Source organism: Triticum aestivum, chromosome 6A (genome assembly GCF_018294505.1).
Source record: "Triticum aestivum cultivar Chinese Spring chromosome 6A, IWGSC CS RefSeq v2.1, whole genome shotgun sequence".
NCBI lineage: Eukaryota > Viridiplantae > Streptophyta > Magnoliopsida > Poales > Poaceae > Triticum > Triticum aestivum.
Window position 1 is genome coordinate 566,877,893 of NC_057809.1, and position 20,466 is coordinate 566,898,358.

At 54.1% G+C, this 20,466-nt stretch overlaps 1 pseudogene; it reads left to right on the forward strand.

Moving 5' to 3' along the window:
- The first annotated feature begins 16,879 nt into the window (after positions 1 to 16,879).
- LOC123131063 (triacylglycerol lipase OBL1-like) lies at positions 16,880 to 20,041 on the forward strand (annotated as a pseudogene).
- The last annotated feature ends 425 nt before the right edge of the window (positions 20,042 to 20,466 follow it).

Below are 20,466 nucleotides of genomic sequence, written 5' to 3' on the forward strand. Positions count from 1 at the left end.
AAATATAAGTGAAGCAAAGGAGCATTCTACAAATGGAGTTTTCCTATGTAAAGACAAACAGGCAATCCAAACTTCAAATGATATAAGCGAAGCACATGAAGCATTCTATAAAGCCATACTCAAAAGATATAAGTGAAGTGCAATGAGAATTCTATAAATCAACCAAGTACTATCTCATACCAGCATGGTGCATAAAATAAAAGTGAAAACTAAATGCAAAAGACGCTCCAAGATTGCACATATCGCATGAACGAAACGAATCCGAAAACATACCGATACTTGTTGAAGAAAGAGGGGATGTCTTCCGGGGCATCCCCAAGCTTAGACGCTTGAGTCTCCTTGAATATTTACTTGGGGTGCCTCGGGCATCCCCAAGCTTGAGCTCTTGCCTCTCTTCCTTCTTCTCACATCGAGACCTTCTCGATCATCGAACACTTCATCCACACAAAACTTCAACAAAAAACTCGGTAAGATCCGTTAGTATAATAAAGCAAATCACTACTCTAAGTACTGCTGCAAACCAATTCATATTTTGTTTTTGTATTTTGTCTACTGTAGTATAACTTTTTCATGGCTTAATCCACTAATATAAATTGATAGTTTCATCAAAACAAGCAAACTATGCATCAAAAACAGAATCTGTCTAAAACAGAACAGTATGTAATAATCTGAACATTCACCATACTTCTGGTACTTGAAAACTTCTACCAAAATTAGGAAAAATAAAATATTTGTATAGGAAGACAGTGCAAAAAGAATCAGAACCATTTGACATTCCAGCTAAAAATGTAAAATCGCGCACTACAGCAAAAGTTTCTGTCCTGCACCGTACAGACCATAAATGCAAATGTAAACATCCTAAAGGCAAACCTTGGCACATTATTTTTATTTCTTAACTTTATAAAAGAATACAACATAAATAAATGACTCTCTAAAACTTCCGGGTTGTCTCCCTGGCAGCGCTTTCTTTAAAGCCATTTAGCTAGTCATATAGTGCTCAAGTAATGGATCCACCCGGATCCCAAGGTATATCAAAGCCAATTTTAATTAACAATGATTTATAATTTAGTAGTGAGCAAAAAGTAACATATATCATGTAATGACGAAGTCTAACTCTCTTCCTACGCATCGGCATGTCATAAAAGAACAATTCATGCACACAAAGTAAAGGCCAATGCATAGTATAAACAGTTTCTTGCAATTTTATCATATTGGAAACATAAAGAGGTGGATATAAAGTTCCTCTCTCATAGTAATTGTAGGTAGGAGCAGCAAGCACATGCATATTATATTCATCAAAATCATCATGTGCAACGGTAAAAGGCAACCCGTCAATATAATCCTTAATAAGTGCAAACTTCTCCGATATAGTGTAGTCGGGAGAATTCAAAAAGATAGTAGGACTATCATGCGTGGGTGCAATAGCAACAATTTCATGTTTAACATAAGGAACTATAGCAAGTTCATCACCATAAGCATAATTCATATTGGCATATTGGCCACAAGCATAGCAAGTATCATCAAAAAGGGATATTTCAAAAGAATCAACGGGATCATAGCAATTATCATAGTATTCATCCTACGGTAAGCACGAAGGGATATTAAACAATGTATGAGTTGAAGAGTTACTCTCATTAGAAGGTGGGCACGGGTAGCTAATCCGCTCTTCCTCCTTTTTTCTTCGCTCTCTTCCTCATCTTTGTCATCCAATGAGCTCACAGTTTCATCAATTTCTTCTTCCATAGACTCCTGCAAAATATTAGTCTCTTCTTGGACAGCGGGGTAGTCCTCAATATATAGTTCAACATAGGCATTAGAAGCATAATTGTCATAGCAATATTTAAGTATATCAAAATTTTTAGATTTGTAAAGAGTAGCATCATACGTTTCAATCAAAGAAGAAATTTCATAAGCACCCTTAAAAGCAAAAAATTCTTCAATTTGTTGAACATCATAGTAACTATAAACACCTTTAGCATACGAAGATACGATTCCATTATCACTAAACTCACATTGATAGGGAAGATGTTTCTTAGGGTTTTCAGAACAACAAGTAAAATCATATATTTCACATAAATTCCAAGCATAGCATTGCAAACGATGAATTTGACCCAGTAAAATTTTCCCTTTTTCAGATATTCGGTGTCGCACAAAACAAGCATGCTCATCTAAAGATTTGCCCTCAACTAAGCTAGTTGGGGTTTCAGCACGAGCACATAGGGATCGAAGATGATCCAAGTAATAAGCTTCAGCAGTGTGATAGATTGAGTGGTTCTTCAACCATTGGTTTAGTAGGTACAACTAATTTTTTTGGTATTTTGCATTTCCTAACCATAACTAAAGATAGAAAACAACTAAGAACAGCAAATAAAAATTACTTAGTGATAAAGCAAACAAGCACACACGAGAATATTCACCCCACGCTATTGCTCCCCAGCAACGGTGCCAGAAAAAGGTCTTGATAACCCACAAGTATAGGGGATCGCAACAGTTTTCGATAAGTAAGAGTGTCGAACCCAACGAGGAGCTAAAGGTAGAACCAATATTCCCTTAAGTTCTATCAACCATCGATACAACTCTACGCACGCTTGACATTCGCTTTACCTAGAACAAGTATGAAACTAGAAGTACTTTGTAGGTGTTGTTGGATAGGTTTGCAAGATAATAAAGAGTATGTAAATAAAAAGTAGGGGCTGTTTAGATAAAGAACCAATAAAGTAAATATAGTGAGTGTGGAAAAGTGGTGGTAGGAGTTGTGAAATTGCCCCTAAGCAATTGACTACTTTACTAGACCGATAGCAAGTATCATGTGGGAGAGGCCACTGCTAGCATGTCATCCCTGACTTGGAATTCTATGCACTTATGATTGGAACTATTAGCAAGCATCCGCAACTACTAATGTTCATTAAGGTAAAACCCAACCATAGCATTAAGGTATATTGGTCCCCCTTCAATCCCGTATGCATCAATTTCTATGCTAGGTTGAAGCTTCTGTCACTCTTGCCCTCCAATACATAGTCCTATCAACATACAACTAACCCTAGGGTGCGATCCACGTGCGCAATCATATGATGGGCACCAAAGGACAGCAACATAACCACAAGCAAATTAAATCAATCATAGCAATTCATCAACCACCGATAGGACAATGAAAATCTACTCAGACATCATAGGATGGCAACACATCATTGGATAATAATATGAAGCATAAAGCACCATGTTCAAGTAGAGGGTACAGCGGGTTGCGGGAGAGTGGACCGTTGTAGATAGAGCGGGGAAGGTGATGGAGATGTTGGTGAAGATGGCGGAGGTGTTGGTGTAGATCGCGGTGATGATGATGGCCCCCGGTGGCACTCCGGTGCCACCGGAAGCGAGGGGGGGAGAGCCCCCCTCCTTCTTCTTCTTCCTTGACCTCCTCCCTAGATGGGAGAAGGGTTTCCCCTCTGGTCCATGGCCTCCATGGCACAGGAGGGGCGAGAGCCCCTCCGAGATTGGATCTATCTCTCTGTCTCTCTCTATTTCTGCGTTCTCAGATTCTTCCCTTTCACCGTTTCTTATATTTCCGGAGATCCGTAACTCCGATTGGGCTGAAATTTTAACATGATCTCTATCCGGATATTAGCTTTCTTGCGGTGAAAGAAGGGCATCAACCGCCTTACGGGTGGCCCACGAGGGTCAGGGGCGCGCCCCCTGCCTCGTGGCCACCTCGGGCACCGTCTCGCGTGGATTTTCTTCCCGAAAATTATATATATTCCAAAAAATCTCCGTCAATTTTTATCCCGTTTGGACTCCGTTTGATATGGATATTCTATGAAACAAAAAACATGCAACAAACAGGAACTAGCACTGGGCACTGGATCAATATGTTAGTCCCAAAAATAGTATAAAAAGTTGCCAAAAGTATATGAAAGTTGTAGAATATTGGCATGGAACAATAAAAAATTATAGATACGACGGAGATGTATCACCAAGCGACGCTACGCAGCTCAGGGGTGAAGGCGCGGCAGCCTGCCGTGGTCACCGGGACTCTGCGCTGGTGGAGAACTTTTCCTTGATGGGATCCGTGCATCACCGCCGCAGGCATCACGCGGTTTTGCCGTGGTGGCGCAGGGAGCGCGGGGGTGTTTTCTCGCGGTCGAGGGACTTCTTGGCAACTTCTTTCTTCTTGCGCAGGCGTCGGGCACGGCGGATCACGCCGTGGGGCCACGCGCCTGGACGCCAAGACTCCATCTTGGGGCAAAGGTGGTGGAGGCGCTCCATGGGCCACGCCGCCCGCGGCTGGCGGAGGGCGAGGTGGCGAGAAGGACAGCGGTATGGAGCCCCCTGCGGCACTGATAAGCTCGGCGATGCGGTCGAGCCAGTCCTCATAGACGTCGTCAACTGGGCAGTAGCGCAGGAGCTCGCGCACCATGCACAGAGCGGCCTGCGCGTCCACGGGAGCGCGGCGAGCGTGGGATGACGAACCGACCGGAGTCAGCGATGGAGTGGCGGTGCGACCGTCCCGCCGCACCGAGGGGTGCAGCGAGGACGCTTACTGCTCGTTCCCCGCTGGGCTGGTGGCGGTGTTGGCGGCAGGCGACGAAGAACGACAGGGTGGCCCACCGACGGGAGCCGTCTAAGCGATTCGGGCGGCGAGGCCAGCCCGGCGCTTAGCGTGAGCGCAGCGAGCGTCCTCAATGGGGGCGATGGAGCAACGAGACGCGGAGCAATGAAAGGGAAGCTTCGGCGCACCCCTACCTAGCGCGCCAAATGTCGGATCGCGGGTTCTGGCAAAACCCTCATGGTTCGAACACTGGGGTGCGCACGAAGATTTCCCTCCTACCGATCCACGCCCTATCTCTACTAAGATCTTACGGGCTAACTCGACGAACTCACAACACAAAGGACACAAGATTTATACTGGTTCGGGCCACCGTTGTGGTGTAATACCCTACTCCAGTGTGGTGTAGTGGATTGCCTCTTGGGCTGAGGACGAATAGTACAAAGTGAAGAACAGCCTCCTGAGGAGAGGTGTTCTTGTGCTTGGTGAACTTGTGGTTGTCTTGGTCTCTCTTGGTCTGACCGATTGATCGATCCCCCCACTACGGTGGTGGCTAGTCCTATTTGTAGAGGCTCTGGTCCTCTCCCCAAATATTGAGTGGGAAGGGAGCCAACAACGGCTAATTCAAAAGGGGACAATGAGTACAGCTTATCCTGACAAAAGCAGTCTTCGCCTGCAAAAGGCTCTGGTGGTGACGCCATCTTGGGCTCCACGGTGACCTCCGTCTTGCCGTCCTTCTGGTCTTGGTCTCGTTGCACTGATATGAAAACCTTTGCTTGACGCCTCGGTACTCCGCGCCTGCGCTTGCTTCCTTAGCACCAAAGAGGAAACAAGGACACTGTGCGCGTTGGCGCCCGCCTGGCCTTGGTCATCATGACTCACGTCACTAGAACCTCGCGAGGGTCGCCTGGACTTGAACTCTCCGCCCCTCGCGAGCCAGCCTGGTGAGACCACTCCTGAGGAGGTCTTGTGTCGTCCGCCTCGCAAGGCTTGGCCCCTCGCGAGGATCTTGAGTCCTTGCTGGTGAAGATGGGCCGTGGGCCGCAGGCAGGCAAGTCTGGGGACCCCCGTTCCCAGAACACCGATAGTAGGTGTCTGCATTGTATAATTTTATGGCAAAAGTATAACCATGCTCGGTCCTCAAGTGAACTCTCTTTACCTCCATACTTTCCATAGTACTGAAACCAATCTGATCCAAGACATATATTCTTGCATGGTAGGGGATACGCTAGTAGAATTGTAAAAAATTAAAATTATAAGTTAAAGCAAAAGAAGCAGAAGTCATGCTTAATTATGAAAAAAGACTTGTCATTGTGATTTACTGTATCCACTTCGAAGGTCTCATCCATCATGATGCTGAAGCGCCTACCACCAACTAGGTGAGGCCTGTCGCACAGGCCGCGCTCGTCTTCACAGTATTTGCACCTAACGAATTCCCTTTCGTCATCAGACATTTCCTATGTTCATAGTTGAAATATTAATTAAAAATCGATCGAAGGCAACTACCAGGAAACTCAACACATAGATCATCATTACTCAATATGCAATGAGTTGAATTTAGGTCTGTCGAGTCTTCCTTCCTAAACTCTCATCTCACGTATATGGTGGGCATTCCCTCTCTGATATTGCGACTGTCGGTGATGGTTGCTACTCCTCCTTTCCCTAGTGCATTACAAATATCTAGCACAAAGAGAAGAAGGGGAAGCGAACCCCACGACAAAAGTCGGCATTCTTCCCCTCTCAAGTATATATATGGTGCACACTCTCCCTCACTGAAAGACACACAAGGAGCCAAAACAGACCTAAAGTCAACTCATTCCATATATCAAGCAATGACATAGAAAAAATGCCCTATGTTTTTCTGAAATATCATTGAATTCCCATTCTGGCAAATCATAAGCACTCGATAAGCCCTACATTGTAGCGCAAGTCATGCTAAAATTCATGAAAAAATTCGGAATGACCTTTGCTAAAGACAAGACATATCGAGCGCCTAAAATTTGTCGGGACGGAAACGAATCAACATTCTGGCAAAACATAGGCCACTCGGAGGCACATTGCAAACAAGAACACCAAGACATCCTTTATATTCAGAATGCATCACCATCGACATCAATGACATGGAAACTAGCACTAGCATTTTCATCATCGACATTCACAACACATTATCATTTGGCTATTCTCACCTAGAAGTCTTAAGGGGTCGACGATGGGGACGACTGCGGGGATGAGGCAGGGGCAAATACATGATTTCTGCATAAACAAAATATATTAACCACTTACTATAAATAAACTAGTTCTATTAAGCACTTACTATAAATAAACTAGTTCTATTAAGCACTTACTATAAATAAACTAGTTATATTAAGCACTTACAATAAATAATCTAGTTAGTTAACCTAGGTAATTAACCTAATTAAACTAGTTAACCTGGCTAGCCAACCTAGTTAACTTAGCTAGTTTGAATTTTTACTAATTTGCTAAACAATCTACACTATGTAAGAACAGAGTGAGGAGAGATGAGGGAGGCAGGAGGGAGCATGGGGTGGGGGAGGGAGGAGGAGGGAGGAGAGAGGAGGAGGGGGAGGAGGGAGGAGAGAGGAGGAGGGGAGGAGGAAGGTGTGGGAGGAGGGCTGGCGGAGGAGGGCTTGGCCGGAGGAGAGGAGGGAGGAGGGCTTGGTGGAGGAGGAAGAGGGCCCTTGGACGGAGTAGGAAGAGGGAGGAGGGCGCGGTGGGAGGAGGAGGGAGAGGAGGGAGGAGGGCATACCGAGGAAGGAGGAGGGAGGACGGCGGCGGCAATGCGGTGGCGATGACAATGTGGCGGCGGCAGAGGAGTGAAGCAGTGGGGATTGAGGAGAAAAAGAAGATGGTCGTGCGCGGGGGAGGAAAATTTGAGGATAGGGCACCCATAGTAGTAGCGCGGTGCCAGAAAGAGCGCTACTCTAAGACCAATAGTTGTAGCTTTGACTGTGGACCAACGCTACTACTATACCTAGCCTGCCGGCAACGGTGTGACGGTTATAGTAGTAGCGCTTTCTATCCGGACCGCGCTACTGCTACATATATAGTAGTAGCGGGCTTGTATACACTGCGCTACTGATAGGTAACAATAGCACCTTTTTTTAGTCAACACTACTGGTAAACTTCTGTGTATAAGGTTTTCTCTAGTAGCGGTCTCGCACGGTGCGGCGCGCGAGAGGGCGCACGCGGGTGCGACGAAAACCACTACAGAAAGGTGTCTTCGATCGCGTCCGCGGCCCACGTGTCATGGACCCCAGAAAGACGGTCGGCTGTCGCACGCCGGGCCGATTGGACGGCGCAGAACTCCCAGGGAGCCGACGACACGAGGCCAGCGCAAAATGGACATCACGGATGGCACTCTCACGCGGCCAAGCCTCAAGGAGGTAGGTACTCAAGCATATCTTCTATGGGAGTATTTCACCGATCCGCTATGTTTGCGGTGGCCATCTTGTTCATCCCACTTTGCATGCGAGGGACATTTCTTTCTATGGCTAGCTGTGGCGATATCATGGTTTTCAATTTCAGTTACAGAAAAATTTCAGCACCAACCAAAATCACTGAAATTCAGTGAATTTCAGTGATTCCAGTTTTCATTCCAGCCAAATGACAGAAATATTCACTTGAATTCAATTAAAAATTTGAAAAAATTTAAAAATATTTTGAAAAATATTGGAATTGTTGTGCTACGCTGAAATATTTTGGCCGAAATGTAATATTTCAGTGGCTGCTGAAATTACTGAAATTCAGTGAATTTCACCAAAATCTCACTGAAAGTGAAAAACCATGGGCGATATTATTAATCATGAACCAAACCAAATATGTACTTAAGAGCAACTTCAATGGGGGATCTATTTTGTCTATTTGGATCATCCGGACACAAAACTTGACCCAACGAAGCGACCCAAACGGACGCCCGTGTCCGCCTGCTTTCTGTCCCCGACCCAAACCTGGCCCAAATATGGGAACAAATAGGTATGAAGCGGACAAGAGCGGATGCTCTCGTCCACCGCTGCCGTCTGCTCGTGTTCGCCCCTGGTCCCATATGTCAGCGACTGCAACTTTTGTCTCCACACCACCATTGCGATTTCTGCCTCCACAACGTCCGCAGCAAGGCCACCAGTGATGGTCGCCACCGCGCGCTCGGCCGCTCCTCCGCACCGCGGCGAGGCCACTGGCGCAGGTCGTCGACGCGCACTCGGCCGCTCCTCCACGCCGTTGTGAGGCCACCGGCACAGGGCTCCTCCGCGCCGCAACGAGACCACCGGCGCAGGTCTCCTCTACGCCGCAGCGAGGGCACCGGCGTAGGGCTCCTCCGCGCGCTCGGCCGCTCCTCCGTGCTGCAGCGAGGCCACCGGCGCAGGGCTCCTCCGCGCGCTCTTGCTGGGGCCCGAGGCCCGGACGGCGGCGCGAGCAGAGGATGGCTGCAGTAGAGGTGCGAGCAGAGAAAAATCTCGCGAGGGAGGGGATCCGTGAGGAGGAGAGGAGGGGCAGCGCGAGGGAGAGAGAAGGGGCGGCGTGAGGGAGATAGGACGGGCGTCGCAACAAGGAGGGGACGGGCGGTGCGAGGGAGAGAGGAGGGGGCGGGCGGCGCGAGAAGTTTGGGTCTGCTTTTGTGCCGCGCGTTGAGTACAACGCTTGTCCGCCCCATGTCCGCTAGGCGGACAGGTGACCCAAACAGACATGAAACGGATAAAATCCGTGTGTGTTTGGGTCCTTGCGTTGGAGTTGCTTTAATATCTACGAGTCTAACAAAAATATCTTGAAACTTTTTGTATATATCAACTCAACGATTGTTTCCCATTCCCACGGCCTTCCCTCGCACACCATATCTGACGAAATGTTGTCAGCGTCAGGAGCCCGTGAATTGCACGCCAAGGAGAGGCGCATATAATGGTGGCTTAGCCGCTTAGGTAGCCATGGCTATGCATGCCCCCACCATACCCCCATCGATGAGAGGATGGGCTCTCGCGCTTCGCCTGGCGACCCGCCAGGCGACGACGGCGACCCCTCCCCTGTCGCGCCTACTCCACCGTCGCCACACCCTCCACCGCTGCCACACACACCACTTCAGTCGGATCCGCTCCTTGCACGTCGCCCCGGCCACTCTGCTGCTGCTGGGAGCCCCGTTGTGACGCCCTCCGCCGCCATCGCTGACCTCGTCCCCCGCCCAGGTATCGTCTTTCGCTCCCGCGTCGTCGCCTCCTTCCTTTCCGGCGTCCCCTATGATACCGCGGCGTTCCCCTCCCTGTCGGTTCCTGACACGGTCTAGGTCGTCGTCCCTTTCGTCGCCGACTGTTTCTCCTGCGACGGCGTCGCCTCCCTCCTTTCATATTTCTTTTGCGCGCCGCATGAGCGGCTTCTGGCGGTCCAAGCAGCCGCGCGGGTGTTCTCGGTCCAGGTAGCGAGCGAGGCGGTGGCGCAATTCCTCGTCGCCGTTGCGCCCGGTTTGCTCGTCGCCGTCAACCTTAGCCTGCATGCCTCCCTCCGCGAGGCTGCTGCTGATGTGGCGTCGACGCGTAATTGCGCGGCGCCTCCTGCTCCAACCCAGGGTTAATGCCCCCAACGCCACTCGTCGCTGTCATTTTAAACCAATGTCTATTCAGTGTCCTGTCCGCGCGGCGCCGCAGCGTCCTCCCCTCCTCCCCTGCCTACGCCGCTGTCCGCCCCCCTTAGTCCCGATTGGTCGCGCGTGGATTCTTCGGTCGCTGACATCCCCGTGGCGTGCGACCTGCCTGTCTGTCCTGCCGCCTGTCTTGGCGACACTGCGTGCGCGGCAGGGGCGGGCTCTCCCCCTGCGCCCCGCGCGGGAGCTAACAGCTGCTTTACTCCCCCCGACCCACCCTCATCTACCGCCTTAACTGCTGCTGTGGGAGTGGCCAGCCCTTACAAGCAGGCGCTCCTCTCCCTCGTAGCCAACCCCCCTCCCACCAGGCCGCCGCTCTCCCTCCATGGCTGCTTCTGCTGCCTTTCCACCCTCCATTACGTCAAGGACTGCCGGGACCCCGTTCAGTGCCGGCGGTGCCGCGTCTCTGGTCACCGCGCTTCGTCCCCATGCTGCACGGCCCCCAAACCCTGTCCCGTCCCCCCTAAGGCTGCGTCCTTCCTCGGCCACTCGGCCTCGAACCACCCCGCCCTCCTCGCCCGCCGCCAGTCCACGCCCTTCCCGCGAGCGCGCCCCTCCGCTCCTTCGGGCCGTGCTACGGCCATCCCGCCGCGGCGCCTGGAGGTGGGCGAGTCCAGCTCCACCCCCTCACCTGCGGAGACCGGGGCTGCGTCTCCCTTCGCGGTGCAGGCCACGGCGTGCGGCGACGTGGTGACGCCCGCGTCTCCCACGGCTGATGCTGCCTTGGCTGTGCCCCCTCCGTGCTCCCGTGACATCACCATCTCCGGGGTTGTCAGCTCGCCGCCGTCTTCTCCGCCGGGCGCGGCGGGGCAGCACGGGGCCCCGGGCTCGCCGACCCCGACGCCCGTCTCATCCGGCATCCCCCTCGAGCTGCTGCGGTTCCGCGACCATGTTTCCTCCTTGTCTGAGTCGAGGGTTTGCCTCTGCTCCGCCTCCTTGCTGTCGTCGGGGAACTCGCTCCCGTCCGTCATTGCGGACTCCGAGCACCCGGACGCCATGGAGGTGTTCATGCCGGAGGGCGACTACGCAGCCGCGGAGCGCCTTGCGGTGGTAGTTATCGTCCCCCCCCCAACGCCTTCCACAACGACACCCTCGCGATGCAGGCGGCCGTGCTCGACAACATCGGCCACCTTCTCCCTGAGGTGGTTCCGTCGTCTGTCGGCGCCATGTACCTGCGCTTTGCGTCCTGGGAGGACCGGCCGGAGGCTCTCCGGTGTCAGCCTTTCATGCACGAGGGGGCGCGCATCGACCTCTTCCCCGAGGAGGAGTATGACCGCGTCTCGCCACGTTTGGACGTGTGCACGGTGCTGGCCGCCACCGGCTTTCCGGCGGAGTTCATCAACCCCACCTGCATCCCTGCCTTGTTCTCAGGGTTCGGGAAAGTGCTGGAGATCGACCCGCTCATGCTCTCCGGCAGGGAGCTGGCCACAGTTCGCGCCATCTTCCTGCTCAAGAACCCGCGGTCCATGCCCTGCGACGTCTGGCCTCTGGGCGGTCGCTGGGGATGCGCACCGTCGCTGTCTGCCCCGTCCGTGCATGGAGCCGCGATGACTCCTTTTCTACCGACGGGACCTATGTCCCTTTCTTCGCTGAGCCGCCTCCTCCGTTCGCGCACAATCGGGCGGTCCTCCTTGGGCAGCCGGTGGGCGCGCGGGCTGGGGGCCCCGCTCCCATGCACGTAGGTGCCCGCGGGGGCGGGTTCCAGCTCTCCACCATGCTGAGGCTCTTGGGTGCCCCCTCGCTGTCCTGCGACGCGCTGCACCGCCTCCCTGCTCCGTCTTCTGACGCGGCCTCCTCGCCTGCCTGCGCGTCTTCGGGCTCGCCGGCACGGGCGTCCGTGTCCAGTGACCGCTCCTGCGTGTCGCTGGTGGAGATCGCGGAGCCTGCTGAAGTGACAGCCGCGCCCCTCCCCGAGCACCGTCGGAGCGCTCGGATTGCCCGGGACGAGCTGTCCAAATGGATGGGTATGGAAGAAAAAGCCATGCGTCTCCGAGCTCTCTGCGATGCTCTGTCTGGCTGCTCGCCTCGCCTCAAGTCCAAAGTGGCGAAGGACAAGATGCTCGACGGCATCCTCAAGCCGCTGAACTCCGTGGAGGCAGCTGCTCTGCGCGCGTCTGCGGCGATCCCGAGTGCCCCGGTGCCCCCCGTGCTGATGATTAGGGCGCCTCTTCATGTCTGTGTCTGTCGCGTGGTAGCGCCTATCGCCCCCGTCGTGGCTAGCATCCTTAGGTTGCGTGGGAGGGATACTACAACGTTTGTGCTGCCCCGCTCTGCCGTCTACGTCTGTTCATCTGCTAATAGCATGTATCTACGGTTGCGTGGTAGAAGTCCTGTTGTAGGTGTCCCGTTCTGTAATGGATAATTCACCCTGTGTTAAGTTCTCGTTCCTCTGTTGGAACGTGCAAGGACTCGGGGACATCGACAAGTGCGATGTGATCCGAGATTCTATCAACACGGTGGATCCTGTCATTGCTTGTATTCAGGAAAGCAAGCTTTCGGAGTAGAATAATTCTAAAGCTCGCTCGTTCCTCCCTTCTCGCCTCGACTCCTACGTAACTAACGACGCCGATGGCAGATGGGGAGGGGTGGTGACGGCTTGGGACAGCCGTGTCTTGACGCTCACTTCCTCCTCGACGTCTCGCTTCTCTCTCACGTCTTGTTTGTCCTCTGCGTCTAGCGCCCTCGCTTTCACGATCACCAACGTCTACGCCCCTGCGGACCATAGCCTGACGGCTGCCTTCGTTGATGATCTCACTGTGGTTGCCGAGACTGTCTCGGGGCCGTGGCTCCTGCTCGGGGATTTTAACCTGATTCGGTTCCCTCACGAGAAGAACAATGATCAGTTCGACGCCCCGCGCGCGGCGACTTTCAACTCTCTGATCAACACCCTGGCTCTCCATGAGCTGGCTCTGTCCGATCGTTGTTTTACCTGGACTAACAAACGTGACCCCCCCAACTCTGGCTCGCCTGGACCGAGTCTTCTATGACTCTGCCTGGGACGCGGCCTTTTCGGACTCAGCCTTGTCATCTCCCCCCCGCCCCACCTCGGATCACGTTCCCCTGGTGGTGGAGGCGGCGACCAATATTCCCGCTTCCTCGCGGTTTTTCTTCGAGAGTGCTTGGCTTCGAAACCCCCAATTCCTTCCTTTCACTCTCCCTTCCCGGTCTAGCGTTGACGATGGCAGGTGTGCTGCGGGGTGCCTGGCGGCTCGTAAGAAACGGTTCAAGGGCTCGGCCAAGGTTCGGAAAAGATTACACAAATTCATTCCAGCTTTTGATAATGATTGCAAATTCATGATTGACTTGGTGGACTTCTGGGAAGAATGCCGCCCCTTGTCCTCCGATGAGTTGCAGCTCCTAGGTGACTCCAGGCTTGCGCTGGCCGACTCGATCAGGCGCCAGAGCTCGTACTGGAAGCAGCGTGGGAAGTGCAGGGCGGTCCGCGAAGGGGACGAAAACACCGGTTTCTTCCACGCGAGCGCCTCTCATCGCCGTCGAGCCAACATGATCCGTGCCCTGGACGTGGGCGAGGAAACGGTGCTCGACCACGCGGGGAAGGCGGAGGCGCTGCTTTCCTTCTACTCCGAGCTGCTGGGAAGGGCTCGTCCTTCCGTCTGGCGGTTCGACCTGGCCGCCCTTTATCGCAACGCCGCACAGGTCGATGCGGCTGCCCTGGTTGCTCCGTTCTCGCCCGACGAGATCAAGGATGCGGCCAGCCTGCTTGATCGGTCCAGTGCGCCCGGGCCGGACGGCCTCGGCCCCGCGTTCTACCAGGCTGCCTGGGATACCGTCTCTGGGGACCTTCATCGCCTCTTTGCCGCGTTCCACACCGGGACCACGAACCTCGACGCCATCAACCAGGCGTACATCGCACTCCTGCCCAGGGGGGGGGTGTGCCAACGCCTGGCGCCTTCCACCCCGTCTCCCTTCAGAACGGAGACGTCAAGATCTTGTGCCGCGGCCTCGCCTCGAGGTTGCAGCTGCAGATCGGGGGCATCATCGACGTCGACCAGTCGGGGTTCTTGGCGGGGAGAAGCATCTCCGAAAATTTCGTCTACGCCACCGAGGTGATCCAGTGCTGCCACAAGCGTAGCGCCCCCGCCCTTGTCTTCAAGCTCGACTTCGCCAAGGCGTTCTACTCGGTCGACTGGGGGGCCCTCTGGCGAATCCTCGAGGTGCGCGGCTTCCCCGACAGATGGTGTGCCTAGATGGACTTGATCTTTCGGTCCTCCCGGTCGGCGGTTCTCCTCAACGGTGTTCCGGGGAGGTGGTTCACGGTACACCGCGGGCTGCGCCAGGGGGACCCGAGCTCGCCCTATCTCTTCCTCATTGTCGCCGACATCCTCCAGCAGATGATCCGCCAAGACGGCGTGCTCCGCCACCCTCTCGTGGATGGGACACCCCCTTTGGTGCTCCAGTACGCCGACGACACGCTGGTCATCCTCAAGGCGGAGCCTGGTGCGGCTGCCCGCCTCCGCCGCATCCTCGACAACTTCGCGGCCGTGACGGGGTTGGACATCAACTTCTCCAAGAGCATGCTTGTCCCCATGCACGTGCCTGCCGGGGTGTTGGAGGAAGCCGTTGGCACTCTTGGTTGCGCCGTCCAGGGGTTCCCGCAGGCCTACCTCGGGCTCCCGTTGTCGTGGGAAAAGCTCACCTACGCTGACTTCCTTCCCATGATTGCGAAGGTGGACAAGTACCTGGCGGGCTGGCGGGCTCGGCTGCTCTCCCCGGCCGGGCGGCTCGTTCTGCTCAGCGCGGTGTTGGACGCCCTTCCGACGTACGCGATGGCGGCCATGCTCCTTCCCCCGGCGGTGATCAAGAAAATGGACTCGCTGCGCCGCGCCTTCCTCTGGAATGCTGCTGACCGTGCCACCGGCGCTCAATGCCTCCTGGCCTGGGAGCGGGTCTACCGAACCAAGGAGGAGGGGGGCCTCGGCGTGCGAGACCTCGCGACGCAAAACCGGTGCTTGTTGATCAAAATGCTCCACCATCTCCACGCGGCGCCCACGTCCTCGCGGTGGGCTACATGGGTGTGGGCGGGGCTGGGCGGGCGCTCCCTGCTCTCTGCCTCGGGCCTCCGGTCGGCCGGAGAGCACGCCAGGTCACTGTCCAAGATGCTGCCGCTCTATCGGAGTCTGACGATGGTGGTAGTCCGTGACGGGCAGCAGACGTCATTCTGGTTCGATCGATGGCTGCCGTGCGGGACGGTTTCAGTGGCCTTCCCTGCCCTTCTTTCGCACGCTACGGATACGGAGGCCACTGTGTGGCAGGTGCAAACTCACGACCTCGACCGGGGGCTCGTTCCCAGGCTCACCACCGCCGGGGGCGCGGAGCGGGGGGCGCTTCTGGCGTTGCTCGCAGAGGTTCAGGCGTCCCCTGGCGATGACGAACGCTTCCCTGTGCTGTGCCGGAGCGTGGGCGGGGGCATCAAGACGGCTGCCGTGTACGCCCTGGAACGCTTCGGCGGCACGCAGGCCGCTTTCGCCGGCTTCATTTGGGGGTGCGCTGCGCCGTCTCGTGTTCGGTTCTTCGGGTGGCTCCTGGTGCAACGAAGGATTCACACGAGAGATGTCCTGCTCCGGAAGACTATTGTGACGGCTGAGGAAGCTACATGCCCCATCTGCGGGCATGTGATCGAGACGGCGGATCATCTGATCTTCGACTATCCCCTTGCCCGCTCGTTCTGGCTGGCCGTGGGCGTTGAGGTGGCCGGTAAGGGTTACCAGGTTGGTGCTCTCCAAGCTCTGGATGTGCGGGGGGTGGTCGGTGATGCTGCCCACGCCTCCTTCACCCTCCTTTGCTGTTGGTAGTTGTGGAAGCATCGAAATGCCGTGGTGTTCCAAGGCGCATGGCCTTCCCTGGCCCGCTTGCTCGGGTGCTGCCGGGAAGACTCGGTTCTCTGGAAAGGCCGTTTGAAAGTGGCCGATCGGCCGTGCGCAGATAGGTGGCTGCGCGCGTTCTCTCGGGAGAATTAGCCTTAGGTTTAGGGTGTGGCGCATGTGCCCGCCCTCCCTCTCTCGGTACCCCCCCCCCCCCCCCACACACACACACGCACACACACACGCATGTGTAAACAACTTCCCCAACCAGGGGGTGTGATGCAATAGAAAAGAGAAAAAGATTCAGGTGGAGGTCTTCGCCCTCCCCCGGTGACCTTAAAAAAAAAATACCCCCATCGATCATTCCATGTACCAAGTCTCACGTAACAACCAGTGAGGGAATCAAGCAAGGGCCGCTAGCTAGCATTCTAGTCGTGGACATGGAGGTGGCTTCCAAGCATAAGCTTTCCACTCCGATGCTCTTGCTTCCATGCGCATCCATCCATTTTCTGCGCACCGCCGGCCGTCCTCGCGTCCGCGTCCAGTCAAAGGCTCTACTCCATTATCACCGTTCGTGTACCTCTGACAGCCATTGTACGCCCAATTATACGTCGGCAATGATAATGGACATAGACAATGCTATAACAATGCCAACCAATCGGGATTTCTCTTTTGCTTTCATAACTTTGTGTGGTTTTTGCAATACGGCCAGGCCACCTAGCTGCCCATTTCTCGTACTATAGAGTCCCATATTTATTGAACGAGGATATGCATGGATTGACCAGTCCGGTTTCCCGTAAAAAATGGTCCGGTAATTAATTCCATCCAATCTGCCACCTTACTTTACTTCCCTTCTATATATACACCCTCCGTGCTCCGACGTGCCGGAACGGCAACCAGTTCGACCGCGCGCGCGTCCCACCTTCCCACGCACCATCGATCGGCTCCGGTTGTGCCGACGACGTTAGGCATGGCCTCCGACGGCGATGGCGTCCACGGCGGAGGAGGAGGCTTCTGCAACAGCGACTTCATGGAGCTGCGGCCGGAGAAGGGCGGGGTGCGCGACCTCCTCCACCTCCTGTGGTCGCCGAACGTCGCGGAGAACGACGCCGTGGACTGCCCCACGGGCACGGAGATCGAATCGGCGCGGCGGCGGTGGGCCGTGTTCGTGTCGCTGGTGGCGCAGATGGTGCTCCTGTGGGCGAAGCGGCCAGTGGCGCTGCTGGGGCGGGCGGCCGAGTACTGGATGAACCTCCTCAACGAGAACGGCGGCGGCGTCCTCCCGCTCCTCGCCAACGCCCTGCATGGTACGTATATCGAGCGTACGTTTGATTTCGCGTACGTTGTTCTTCATCAGTCATCAGCATCGATCGATCGTCCTGTGGAAGGACGGCCGGTGGATCGATCGAACTGTTGTCTCTTGACCTCATGGATTGATTGATTGCATTTATGATGCTTTCGCTTTCAACTAGTTCTCTGGTCCGCTGATTTTGTTCGGAGGATGGACATGAACATTCATTCATTCCAGCAGCCTCGGGCAATCGTACTATGTTGCAATTTTACCTGCAGCGATGGCATCAACCAACCTACCGAACTCAGCATCATTAATCTCTCCGTGCAGATTTATAAGTTCATACTTATTTTAGTAGTGTTTTAGAATGTGTACATACTCAAGTTATATACTCCTACCAAGTACTCCCTTCATTCCGAATTACTTATCGTAGGTATGGATGTATCTAGATGTATTTTAGTTGTAGATACATCCATTTCTGCGACGAGTAATTTGGAACGGAGGGAGTAAAAACGAAGGGAGGATGTTGGATTCCAACTAATGGACGCTGCTAAATATCAACAGCTGATTCTTCAACGAAATTAAGGACGCATATTTTCAGGACCAGTCTTTGACTAGAGACTGCCCACCATAAAATAAAGCAGAAATTAGAAGTCGTTTTCTAAAAACTGATAAAAGGTCGTTTTTCATACTTAAAACTGAATGATAATGTTCTGCTGTAGCAGTCCAGCTTACTATTCAAAATGTTGACGATTGCGTCCTGAAGAGGACAATCCCTAATTGATTGATTGAGCACCAGTTCTGAGAATTATACGTTGTCGCACAATCACAGAGCCAGTTGCGTGTGACAAAATGACAAGTAATACCAACTCTTTGCTGCAGGGAAGGTGAAAATGCCAGACAGAGCGTCCCTGAACTACCGTTCCTGCATCGGGCTGCTCGACACGAGGGTCGAGCTGGACAAGAAGATCAAACCCGGGGACAGCAACTACCACGCCGCGCTGTCGATCATGGCGGCGAAGCTGGCCTACGAGAACGAGCTCGTCATCAGCAGCGTCGTGCAGAACCACTGGCACATGGAGTTCCTGGGCTTCTACAACTGCTGGAACGGTAAGACAACCAACAACTTCGCCATCTTCCGTACGTCGCATGCATGACGATTGACGATGCATGCGTGCATGGCTTAACTAATGGCGTGTCGCGCTCTGGTGCGTGGATCTATATCGTCATTGCAGACTATGAAGAGGACTATACGAGGCAGGCGTTCATGCTGGCGGACGCGCCGGCGCCGGACGCGACGCTGGCGGTGGTGGCGCGGCCTTCTGCGGCACCAAGCCGTTCGACACGGAGCAGTGGTGCACGGACGTGGACTTCTCCTGGTACCAGCTCCCGGGCGCCGGAGCCGGCTGCCGCGTCCACGGCGGCTTCATGAAGGCGCTGGGCCTGCACCGGCGCGGCGGCGGCTGGCCGAGGGACGTCGCCGACCCCACCGGCGCCGGCAACGGCAGGCCGTTCGCCTACTACGCCATCAGGGAGAAGCTCAAACGTTTCCTGGACGGCAACCCGGGCGCCAGGTTCGCGGTCGCCGGGCACAGCCTGGGTGGCGCGCTGGCCGTGCTGTTCCCGACCGTGCTGGCGCTGCACGGGGAGGAGGCCGTGCTGGGGAGGCTGCAGGGCGTGTACACGTTCGGGCAGCCCCGCGTGGGCGACGAGCGGCTCGGGGCCTTCATGGCGCCGCACCTCGAGAACCCCAGCCGGTACTTCAGGTTCGTCTACTGCAACGACATCGTGCCCCGTGTGCCCTACGACGACTCCACGCTCCTCTTCAAGCACTTCGGGACCTGCCTCTACTTCGACAGCTTCTACAGAGGACAGGTCCGTCTAGTCACTCTCACTTTTTTTTAGAAAAAACATACGGCCGACTTTATAAACATACTCACCATGTCACTTCGTTTTTTTAAGGGTCTCTAATTTTTTTCCAAAATCGAATTTTCTTTTTTGCAACAAGGAAATGTAGGAGTATTTTGAACGACCCCCCGAAAAATGCTACTCCTTCCGTCCCATAATATAAGACGTTTTTTAACACTACACTAGTGCAAAAGAACGTCTTACATTACGGGATGGGGTAGTAATACTTAAGATGGATAGATAGACACTAGAAGAATGCATGCGATGCCGTAACAGGATTAAACTTTCAAGGCAAGGCAAGGCAAGCAAAGCATGGCTTGGAAGCAAGAACCTCATCTCATTGCGCTTTTGGAGGAGACACCTGACCTGACAGACGCCTTTGAAAAGCAGGTGACCGTGGAGGAGCCCAACAAGAACTACTTCTCGGTGCTGGCCGTGGCGCCCAAGCTGGTGAACGCGTGGTGGGAGCTCGCCCGGAGCTTCCTCATCGGCTACGCGGAGGGGCCCGAGTACGCCGAGGGGTGGCTGATGCGGCTGGCCAGGGTCGCCGCGCTGGTGATGCCGGGGCTGCCACCGCACGCGCCGCAGGACTACGTCAACGCCACCAGGCTCGGGGCGGCGTCGCTCGGGCCGCTGGAGCTAGCCGAGCAGCCATTGTAACCTTTTTTAGTACTCCCCCCATTTGGAATTCCGACAGTTAATCCCAGGCGGAGGTGTAGTTCAGAATCAGATTAAACATCTCTAACTATATGTAGATATCTGAATTGTTCCTGTTCCATCGTTCATTGTTCGAGCAAATGATTCAGTGGACATGCTAATAACAGTTCGTTTCGATGCGTGTGCCCTCTTTATTATCACGTCATATTTTCCAGTGACATATTAATGTCAAGATGACGCCAATTATATCTGGCCCAGCATAGACACAATTGTTAGAAACATCCTTTAGTATTAACATAATAGGATCTTGATCTCCAGATTAGAACACCTCTTATACTAAAAATTTGGGACTGACCTTGACTTGCAGAAATCATTATTGGATAATCCTTGCAGGCTGCCATGAGTCTCCAGAGATGTGGAGTCCTTTCGATGAGAAAAGCAGCAGCAAGGTATATGGCAGCAGGGATGCAGCAGCGCCGCAGTCGAAGAGGAAGCCCATGGATGCCGACAGCACTCCTCTCCTGGTGGCCGCCGGTAGACGTCGGTCTTCCAGCCCCTAGCACAACTTTAGGATCGGGCAGTTTGGTCGATAGCCACGGTTTCT